This window comes from Sarcophilus harrisii, chromosome 2 (genome assembly GCF_902635505.1).
Source record: "Sarcophilus harrisii chromosome 2, mSarHar1.11, whole genome shotgun sequence".
In the NCBI taxonomy this organism is placed as follows: Eukaryota; Metazoa; Chordata; class Mammalia; order Dasyuromorphia; family Dasyuridae; genus Sarcophilus; species Sarcophilus harrisii.
In genome coordinates this window covers 296,542,235-296,553,994 of record NC_045427.1, presented here as the reverse complement: position 1 = coordinate 296,553,994, position 11,760 = coordinate 296,542,235, and the positions used below count along the sequence as shown (strand labels likewise).

At 33.6% G+C, this 11,760-nt stretch overlaps 1 pseudogene; it reads right to left on the bottom strand.

The window, feature by feature from the left end:
- Positions 1 to 323: 323 nt before the first annotated feature.
- LOC105750283 lies at positions 324 to 9,833 on the bottom strand (annotated as a pseudogene).
- Between the last annotated feature and the right edge of the window lie 1,927 nt (positions 9,834 to 11,760).

Genomic DNA, 11,760 nt, shown 5'->3' with positions numbered 1-11,760 from the left:
AGCATTGAGAAATAGATGCCCTCTCCCCTTATTGAATGTTAAACATTGGTGCCAAAGCCAGATTAGAACGGAATACTTTGTTTCCCTAATTCCGAGAGGAATCACCAGTCAGACTTCAAACTTCAGATTACTGAGCTGATGGCATTTAATAATCTAAATATTGATAACATTGAACAAGGATAAATGTCATCATTTCTGGTTAAGTAAATAGATCTAAAGTTTTAAGTAAATATTGGCTTGTACACACCATACTTATGCAGGTCACAGAGACATAGAAATAATAAAAAATACAGAAAAAGAATTTAAACATTCCTGTAAGTTCTTCACTTTATCTGTCCATTCCACACACCTTCTAGTGCAAATGCAACTCACACATGTCCAGGGTCTGGGCTCTGGGAAGATCCACTAGGAGGGGACAACTTCTTCTCATATGCAACCTATTTATGGTCTGTGGGAATATACCCACTATCTCTCTCAGGGGGCTGTTCTGGGGTCAGGTTATCAAGTGAGATCACCATCTAACCTGACTTTTGAAGGTCATGAGAGGATAATTCCCCACAGTTTGGAGGACTGAATACAGGGATCAAGGGCCTTCTGGGAGAGTTCTTTTAGGCACTGCAGAGGACACCCCAAAAGTAAGACATTGTCCAAAGCATTTTCACCAGAATACATTGAACTCCTAAAAGGACAGAGGAAATCTATTCTTGGTAGCTTTTCAACTTGATCCAGTTGCAAGATTCCTAAGATTTTAAGGCACCCGATGTTGTTTTGGTAGACTGGCAACCAGCTTCCTGTATTCTCAAACTGAGTAGACATCCAAGAAGTGATGGTCTTGTGGTCTATTGGTTTGACCTGCTCATGTTGTGCTAGTTGTGGGGATCTGTAGGGCCGTCCTTTTCGGAATGCTAGTTGTAATTTCTGAGACTAACTTTAGTGTTTCTTCCTGGAAAGCATCAATAATACGGAAGGAAAAGAAATAGCCTCATGTTGCCTAAGGTAAGACTGGGGAAACAGTCAATGATCCTTACCTATGCACTAGATGGGTGCAGTGCCTTCAGTGAAGAAAGCATCTGGAAAAGTAGAGCAGGAAAAGAATGGGATCTCAGAGAGAGGGATTCAGACACCTGGTGCTGCCTGTCCTTGTCCCTGCCCCTTCTGCCTGCCTGGGAAATCCTCCCCAGCCCCCTCCTAGCTACCTGGTTTAGCTGTGGCCAGCCCCCTCTCACATCTGCTCCCCTCTGCCCTCCTTTCTCACCTCTACTTGTTATCTTTTTTATGTTAACCTCGGATTTCTTTTTTGTAAAATGTGAGTATTATTGGGATAGATGCTTGGTAAAGTCTTTCCTGTCTCCAAATGTGATGTTTCACTTTCTTTTAAGATCTGATCATACAGTTCTGATCTGTATGTGCAAAAATGTTTGTGGCAGCCCTCTTTGTAGTGGACAAAAACTGGAAACTGAGTGGATGCCCATCAATTGGATTTTGGCTGAATAAATTATGGTATATGAATGTTATGGAATATTATTGTTCTGTAAAAAATGACCAGCAGGATGAATACAGAGAGGCTTGGAGAGACTTAAATGAACTGATGCTGAGTGAAATGAGAGGGACCAGGAGATCATTATATACTTCAATACTTCAACAACAATACTATATATATATAAATTCTGATGGATGTGGCCCTCTTCAACAATGAGATGAACCAAATAATGTTCAGTAATGAATAGAACCAGCTATACCCAGCAAAAGAACTCTGGGAAATGAGTATGAATCATTACATAGCATTTCCAATCCTTCTATTTTTGTCCACCTGCATTTTTTGATTTCCTTCAGGTTAAGTGTACATTATTTCAACGTCTGATCCTTCTTGTACAGCAAAATAATTGTATGGATATGTATACATATATCAGATTTAACATATACTTTAACATATTTAACAGGTATTGGTCTGCCATCTGGGGGAGGGGGTGGGAGGAAGTTGGGGAAAAAATTGAATCAAAAAGTTTTGCAACTGTCAATGCTGAAAAATTACCCATGCATATATCTTGTAAATAAAAAGCTAGAATTAAAAAAAAAAAGATAGAGTTCCGATTTTTTTCATATCTATTAGGCAAAAAATATCCTATAACTATATATGTCAATTTCCACTTGTCACTAACTTAAAATTTTCACCATAATGAAACAAATAATGAGTTTTAGTTGATGTGCTGATGAGAGAAATCACAAGCAATGCATCAGTAATTAGCATAAACAAAATAATTGTTTTTCTTTATACTATAGTAAATCTCAGAAATTTAAGAGACCCACCTGCAACCCACCCATTAAAAACCTTTGCTAACCCTCTCTGCATTTTCCCCTCCCCCAAAAAATGTTAGTAAAAGTAGAAGTTTCTTCCCTTTAGACCCAAACTAAACCAAAGCTTTAGTGCGGTGTAGTATTAGAAATTTCTTGGGCTATTGAATGGGAAAATATTTTTGACTGTTTGATGGAGTGAATTTTGAAGTCACATATATATGACTAGGAAATCATTTATATCCTATCTTAAACATCTTAAATGTTAAAATATTCTAGTATATCACATTGTTTTTAAAATAAAATCTAGGTATTGTTTTACCCTTTTCAATATGTGCACAGTGGCATAATTTGGAGAATAATTTGTTATTTAGAAAGCTGCTTATTAGCTAGGGGCATCAATTAAATTCAACAAACATTTAATAAATGCTTTCTATTCACAAGTCATTGATCTAGGTGATGACAATGAAAAAAAATAAGCTAAGAAGTCCTTTGCCTTAAGCAGTTTATCTTCTACCAATAGGATACTGATATTTAGAAAACTAAAAACCTATGTTTGTAGGAGATAGCATTAAAATGTAATGGTGGGGATGGAAGACTTAATAGAAGAAATGGTACTAGAGGTGAAATAGGGATTCTGAAACATTAGATGAGGTGAAAATTCATTTTAGGGATGGGGAGTAGGAGGAGTAGGAAGTAGAATGCTGACTTCAGAATTCAATGAGGCTACTAAGTCAGGTTAGTGAGTTGGCAACAAACAATTATTAAGCATCTACTATATGAAAGGCTCTCTTTAGCTGGTATATAGTGTTCATAAAATGGGAAAAGAAAATTGGAGCCATTTTAATGGAAGCCCTTCAATACCATTTGGGAAATTTATATTTCCTACAAGTAACTAGGTGGTCAAAAAATATTTGTAAATGAGTGTGATGTACTTAGATCTTTTGCATCTATATTGTTGTGACATGGGAGCCACCTGCCAGTGGCTGCTGCAGGTCTAACTCAGACCTGTAGAATGGATCTCTTCATGTGAGAGGATGATGATGATACAAGGAGACTGAGAGACAGTTGAGTTCTCTGACCTTTCCACTCCTCTTTCCTCTTGCCTCTGGTTTATATCATTCCCAATCCACAAGGAACATTTGTGAAGGCTGTTTTGCAATTACTTCAAGTATTATGATTCACAGCTAAGGAGGCTCTCGGGTAATTGACCTGCCCCTTCACTTAGGTGTGGTCCTTAACACAATATGATCCTTTTGACAGCTGTAAGAAGAATTACAGAAGAAAGCCAATGGAGGAAGTATGATAAGTTAGAAGGTTATTAGTCTATGTGAGTGATGATGAATATCTGACTTGTAATGGTGATTATGTCACTGGAGAGGAGAAAATGGATCTCAGAAATGTTACATAAATTGTTTTGACAATTGACTAGATACTGGATGTAAAAAAGAGAGGGAAGAGTTATGAATTATTCTAAGGTTGTGAACCTAGATGACAATTCTGAGACAGGTTTCTAATCCATAAAAGGGAGATGTTAATACTTGTACTTTCCACTTTAAAGGATTGTTTCAAGGCTCTTATGAAATAATCTATGTGATTTGCAAGCATTAATGAACTATAAATGTCAATAATTATTATTTTTTTTTCACTGTAGTAGTGACTTTATTTTGAATTCTGGTTTGACTTATAGCAAGGATATGAATTTTGACATAATTCATTCCTATAGTTCACTAGTTGATCATTGGAAGAGAATTTAACATTCATTATACCAATTAAGCCAATCTCATAAACAGTCTTAAAACTATGACTCTTAGCACCCTTCACTATCTTTTTTTTTTTTTTCTTTTTTGCCTGTCATAGTCACTGAAGGCTAATAATATTGTTACTAAATGTTACTAAATGCATTACTCTAATGCCCCATTTTTTTATGGAATTAACTAACCATGACCTCTCAAAAGCTATGACAGAAAAGTGAAAGGCTTCAAGCACAGTCAAGACTAATTAGTTAATTAACAAATGTCTGTTAAGCATATACATACATACATGGAGGTAGGTAGATAATTTTCTTTAGCAATCTAGGAAACAGAGAAAAATACAAAATGGTCCTTAGTTCTGTGGGGTCACCTTCCATGACTTTAGTAAAAAGGCTTTAGATACTTTATGTTTTCATCTGTATTTTAGCAAACCCAAAGTATTTTCAGTAGACAAGCTGAGAAACACTAATTTTGTAATTAGAAAGGACTTTAGAGATATTTAGCATAATTGTTATTTTATAAGAGAAGAAATTGAGACCCTAGAACTTAAGTGATTTTTTTTTCAAATCACAGTGAGCTGGTGGTCACATGATTCTCAGTTTAATGTTCCATTCATGTAGATGTGTCTCTTGAATGTATTTTTTGGGGCAAAATGTGACCAAACTGGGAAAAAAAGCTCTTCAAAACATTTATGACACCACTGAGATTAGTTTAAGTGGAAACTAGCCAAAGGATACAAAACATAGAAAGTAGTACCATTTGCAAGTTATGAATGATCCTCTGAAATCATATGGGCAATATTTGAGTTGGCCTGCAGGAGAAAAAAGCAAACAAAGGTCCCAGAATGTAGCTTTAAGAATGAAGTGTCTTAACAGACATTGTGTATGTTATGCATCCAGAGACTTCATTCATAATACCACAAGCTATTCTGGTCAGTCTATTAGAAAAAAGCTAATAAAAATAAATTTTAAAAAAGTTTCCATAACAATTTAGCACATGTAGTTCTTTGTACTTGATCAATTAAATGAGGAGAGATTCTTTAGTGATGTATCTAATATTTTTAGATGATTGAAGAGTTCTATCAGTCAAAGACTATAAAAAAGAAGACAAACTAATAAACAATTTAAACAAACATTTTGACTCTGGAAAATAGGATCTGATTCCCCAGCTGATTATTGGACCAAGGGTTTAGCACAGTGACTTGCACACAGAAGGTAACTAATAATTGCATCTTGACTTTCATGAATTACTCAAGCTTTTTTCTACTTTTTCTGGCTAGGTTGTTTGTGTTTTGTCCTTCATTCTTGAAGAGGACCATGATATTATGCTGGTGATGCCATGACACCCAAGTGACTTGGATTTAAGTGAGTGGGCCATGCAGTCACCACCTCACTTTTTTCCTGCAGAGCCATCTGGATCCAGACACCATATATAGATCAGGACAATTGGAGATGGCCCTAGATGTAGTGGAAGAACTTAGCCTTGTTAAGCTAAAATCTTTAACAGGTTTTAGTATGATGGAGGCAATGCCCATTCAGTGATTAAAGCTAGATAAGATTTGAGGCAAAGAATGGCATCTTTTACCTAATCCCCCCCAAAAAAAATCAATTTGGGAGGGGAACTCCCTTAAGGTTTCTGACTAAAACAGAAACAATTACTACTTACATCCAACCTTCACTTTCACAAGGTTATTCTCTCAACTTTTCCAAGTATAGACATCCACCTCTGTCAGTTCTCAGGCTACTGAGTCATATGGCATGTACTTTGAATGGTGAAACAGCAACCTTATGCAAGTTCAAGACACTTATACCTGAACCCAAGACTTAAAATAGCAGCAAACTGAAGTCCCAAGAAACTGTTCCTTAAACAGTAAAATTTCATTTTATGGGTTGATATTTCTGGGTAGGAGCACATGAAACAATAGCTATATGAAAGGACTTCTTTACTGGGAACCCATTAATAATAGACTTCTATCTCTAAAAGATTCATCTGATAACAGAATCTGCCTAAACTATTTTATTGTCACTTTTCAACTTTGCTGGGAACCCCTGTCATCAATAACAATAGTTAGATTGATACTTTCAAGAATGTATAAACTCAACAAGGTTATTGTTTCTTGTATATCTTCTTAGTTTGTGAATTTTTGCCTATGCCCCCCTATTGAGTTTCCATAGATCAATGATAGAACAATATGGAGGCCCAGCCCTAGTTCTGTTATGATTTTGTGGATACCAGTGCTATACTTGGATGATTTATTTTATACAACACTTTGTATAGTCATGATTGGTAATATGCCATAGCTTGCTTATATCATAAATATTTGCAAGTTCCTTTGGGTCACTTTTAATTTTAATTCTTTAGAGATCAGAGTCCTTCAAAAATTACAGTTTGTAACATTAACAGGAGGATAATTTGTGTTAAAGAGATGGGATTTATGTCAGAAAGCAGCTTTGGATCATTAAATATTCTGCACAATTTCTCATATGAAAAAATGGCATTACTCTTGGGTTATTAGTATTCTTGCATTTTGGTGTTCTCTGATAGATAAATGTAAATTTATTTCTCAATCAGAAACACACTGTATATTCACTAGAACACTGGGAGCTAAATCAAGGAATGATTATTATTATTATTATTATTTATTTCCTTTGGCTCAGGAGGTATTAAAGTGGTTTTGGCTCTTTCCCTAGAAGATTATCTTCCACAAATATCAAATTATGTAACAATTTGATCATGCATTTCACTGGTATGGATTAAACAGAGAACACCCTACAGAATGAGTAACTTGATAAAATGGCTTGCTTTTTGTCAGTTTCCTTTTTGTTCATAGAGACATCCTGAAGTTTACAAAAGGTGCTCCTCATTGAGGGTTTGGGGATTAGAAATAGCCTCATGAAGATTACTTAGTTGAGTAAAGATTCTGTGTGTGCTGTTTTGTCAAAGTTGTTGGACTTGAGCATTTGTAAGGGAGCCTGGAAATTGTTGAATTCAACTAGCTCATTTTACATGTGAGAATACTTAGAGCCAGAAAAGTTTATGCAACTTTACTAAGGTCAAATGCCTGGTTAGAAGAGCAAAGACTTAGGTCTCCTGATTTGCAGGCCAGTGGTCTTTCTATGACATTAGTTTAGCTTTTTCAAGAATTATTGTAAGCCTAATACAAATACAGAACTAATGTCTGAAAAATTTCTTTAAAAATTGTACTCAGAACTTAATTATTTTTTGCTTCTATGCTCTCAGAGTGAGCACAGCACAGATATTAGTATTTAAAGCAGTATTATATATATAGTATATATATATATATATAAGCAATATATAATTGCTTACTGCAATATATATAATAATAATATATAATAAATAAGCAATAATATATATAATATATAGTATATAGTATATATATAAGCAATATAAGCAATATTTTGCTTAAGGCAAAATCAAGCAAAATTCTGAAGATATAAACAATAAAAAATGCATCTGGGTGATTTCAATTCTCTTTCCCCATAAAGTGCAGAGATAGTATTTCATTCAGGTTTTTATAGGGTGCCAAAAATGCATATTGGTATTGTGCAAATTCATGTATTTTATGATATAAAAAACTTTTGACAAAATTAATGCATGTCCAGTAGTTCACTGGGGAGAACTGTACTATTTTTGGAAATTGAAATGATTTCTTAATAGCTTTATCTAGCTTAGCACCAGGTGCATGAGTGCTCTTAATAATGTCTTATAGTGAGCCTCTCTCCATTTGAACAACCCTCCAACTGATTTCTAAATCCCAACTTGGGAACCCTTTTGAGAAGTTCTTGTCTATTTGCCAAAGGAAAAAAAAAGCTGCCAATAAAGTGAAAGAGTAATTTTAAGGAAAGACAGAGAGCTAGTCTAGCATCCAGGTTTCTCTTATGCCACATTAGTACAATAAAGGTTAATAGTTATTTTACCTAATTGAAATGCTAGTGCAGCTGAGCATTACTGAATTGATTGATCTTTGACCCAAAGTACTATATCTGCAATCAAGATGACCTGGATTCAAATCTTCCCTGTGACATTTACAGCTTTACTTCATGTTAAATTCTATAACTCTCAATGTCTTCATTTGTGTATCTTGGGGAATTGGATTCAGTGATCTATAAAGTCCCTCTCAGCTCTAAATCTATGAACCTATGATCCTTTCCCAAAGTAAGGTCTATCTTCAAAAAGCAAAAATGAGATTTTCCTCCCTGTTCTATCAGACTAGCCTAGTAAGCAGGATTGAATGATGATCGTGATTAGGAAAACTTTTAATTTCTTGGTGATTTTCTCAGGCAGACTTGCTAAACTATATTTGTCACCTTTAACTTTTTACATTCTTTATCTATCAGGTCATAAGTCTTTCCCTTGATATAACAATAAAGAGCTTACAGAAATATCCTTTCTGTACAATAGCTAGAAAAAACATATTTTGTGTGAATATCTTCTTTAAAACTGAATATTGATCTTAAAACCCTATGTTTTCTTTGTTTATGATTTCTGAGGCTATGGGAATGAGCAGTTTCTAGTATAAATCATGAATGTTAATAATTTTGATAGTGTGCAATAATGCTAATCATGCAAATTATAATTAAAATAAGAAAATAACATTTGGTCTACCCAAAGGTTATATTCTTCATTAATTTTATGTGTCTAATATGATTTTAGACTTTTGATCTTTCATAGATGCTTGCTATTTTCCTTATGTACTTATTATATAACTACATTATTGTTCATCACTTCATGTTCATTTGATTTGGTTATACTTAAACATTCTAATTGTATTTTAGAAGAGACTAAAGCTTATTTTAAAAGCCAGCGAGAGGTGTTTGAATGAGAGTATTTTCAACTTAATGAATTATCTCATCCACTATTTTTATAATTTTAGAATTACTACAGCATCTGGAACCTGTAAGTGGTGGTGGTGGGGAACATAGCTAGTTTGGTGATCACTTAATTTCTCTTCACCTTTACAATTCTATTCTACATAATTGCAAGAATTATTATAATTTTTGCAAAATTTTTTCACCAGGACATGGAAGTAGATGGAAGCTTCTTTTGATCAGATCCTGCTTGTTGGTTTCCAACTCCCTCTACAGAGAATATTCAACTAAATGGATGGGGAATGGATTTATACCGTCATTTCACACCAAATAGTTCAATGAATTCTAAGTGGATAACAGACAAACATTTTAAAAATCTATAAATGTGGAGGATGGAATAATGGGTTCATAACAATTGTGAGAAAAATAGCTTCCAAGAAAAATAACAGAAGAAATAATTAAGGAAATGAGAGATGTATTTAAAATCTGGGCACTTCTTCCTTGATAAGGCCAATTCCTCTACTTGTGTTCTTAAACATAGTCATTACTATGTACACTAGCAACTTGCCAGAAATGTTAGCTTTATAGAAATGTTGCTATCATCATTAATATTTCCCTAATATTTCATGCCTTTCAATTGACTGGCTCTTTCCTCACTGCCTACAGATGATCCTTTGTTTTTCCATCCTCAATTAATATTCAACTGAATTTGCCATCTGCTAACGCATTCATCTATATTTCTTTCACATCCAAGTTTCTATTAGAAAGTCTCTAAAACTATTGTCTTCATTTCCTGTCTTCCAACTTTTAAATCTTTTACAATTGACTTTCAAATTTATTATCCAATTGAAACTTACTAATGACTCTAAAACTAACATCTTTCTCTGTTTTCATCCTTTTTGATATCTTTATCACATTTAACATTGTTGTAGTCTCTTCTCCTTGGTTTTTGTGACATCTTTCTTGGTTCTCTACCAAGAAAGATTTTTCTATTACTTTGAATTCTTCTTATTTATATTATCATCTATTTCCTCCTACCCACTAAGAATGGGTGTCCTACAAGGTATTGTCTTTCTTTGTTTATGGTTTCAGAGCTGTGGGAATGGGCAGTTTGTAGTATAAATTATGAATATAAAATTTTTGATTGTGTGCAATACTAATAATAATGCAAAATATAGTTAAAATACAGAAAATAACATTTGGTCTACTCCAAGGCCATATTTCTGACTAATTTTATGTGTGTGTTCTGGATTTTTTTTCCCCTATACTGTCTTACTGATCTTACCAGGTCCCATGAATTCAATTATTATATGATTCCACCAGGGTATATTCACACTCACACACACACCACCACCATCCAAATTTCTCTGAGGGATAAGTGCTAGTTGGATATCTGCACTTAAAATGTCAGATGTATCTAAAACTTTACTTCTCCAAAAGAGAACTCATTAATTTTTCCCTGAAATCCTTCTCTATCCTAAAGTTTCTCATTTTTATTTAGAATATCACTCTCTTTCCAGTTATTCAAACTGAAAACTCCAGTATTATACTTGACTTCTGTCTACTCACCTCTACCATGTACTTGAATTGTCAAACATTCTTAATATTATCTCTGCAATATCTCTTATTTTTCCACCCCAATAACCTTCATCTTAGTTCAGACTGCCTAACTTTTCATATGGACTATTGTACTATTTTCCTAATTGAACTCTTAGGTTTCAGTCTCTATTCTATTCTTTATTTTGTCTATTCTGTACACAGCAACAAACACCATCTTTTTAATATATAAGACTGACAACACCACTGCTCTGCTCCAAAACTTTGATTGCCCCCAATTGTCTGTAAGATAAATTATACATTCTTTAACTTGGTATTAAAAGTTCTTAGTAATTTTTCTTCAGTTTTCTTTTTTGTATTGTTGTATCTTGCTCTTCACATATTACATCTTCTAGTTAAGTGAATTCCTTGATATTTCCTATATGTGATATTTCATCCCCCAGGTTTCAGTTTTGCAGATTCTCCCCTTCATTAGGCTTTCCTGATAGATATTCATCTATGCTTGTTAAAAAATCACTCTTTAAAATTCATTTCATGTGGTATTTTTAACAGGAAGGCTTTTCTGATCTATTAATTGTTAATATGTTCTTTCTCCATAATTATCATGTATATGCTTATTTTTTTACATGCTATATTCCCTTCCATCAGATTTAGGCAAACTCTTTGAAGGCAGGGATTATTTTTATATTTTCTTTACATTCCCTGCACCCAGCACAGTTCAACAGGTTATTTTTAAGATTTAATTAGGCTGGACCAAAAAAAAAAAAATCTACCAAAAAGTTAAATACCTAGAAGTAGCAAAAATCACCAGATAATGTTTTATCATGTATATGTTATATATATATATATATGCTATAACATGGAATTTAAGAATTGTTGCAATTTTAAAAAGCTAATTGCTCATCCAAAGTGTATAAATAGCCCAGGAACATGAATAGACAATTTTGAAGAGAGAAAATATGAATTTCTAATAATTGCTTGAAAAAATCAAAACTTAATAATAACAAAAGAGATACAAATTAGAGCAACCTTGAGGTACCATCTTGCATTCATAAAATAGATGAAGATAATTAAAAGTATTGTTGACATCCACATATAGTACTCATTGCTAGTGTAATTAAAATCTTTGTGGAATGAAATGCATTGGAATACACTAGAACCTACAAAAGTAATCTTACTTCTTGACCCAATAATGATATTTTGCATCATATACAACAAAGAGGTACAATGAAAATAAACAAGATTTTTCTGTTTAAAGATTTTCATAATATAATTTAGTAGAAATGGGAAAAAAAACAGAGAACCACTTGAATGTCAACAATTTGGGA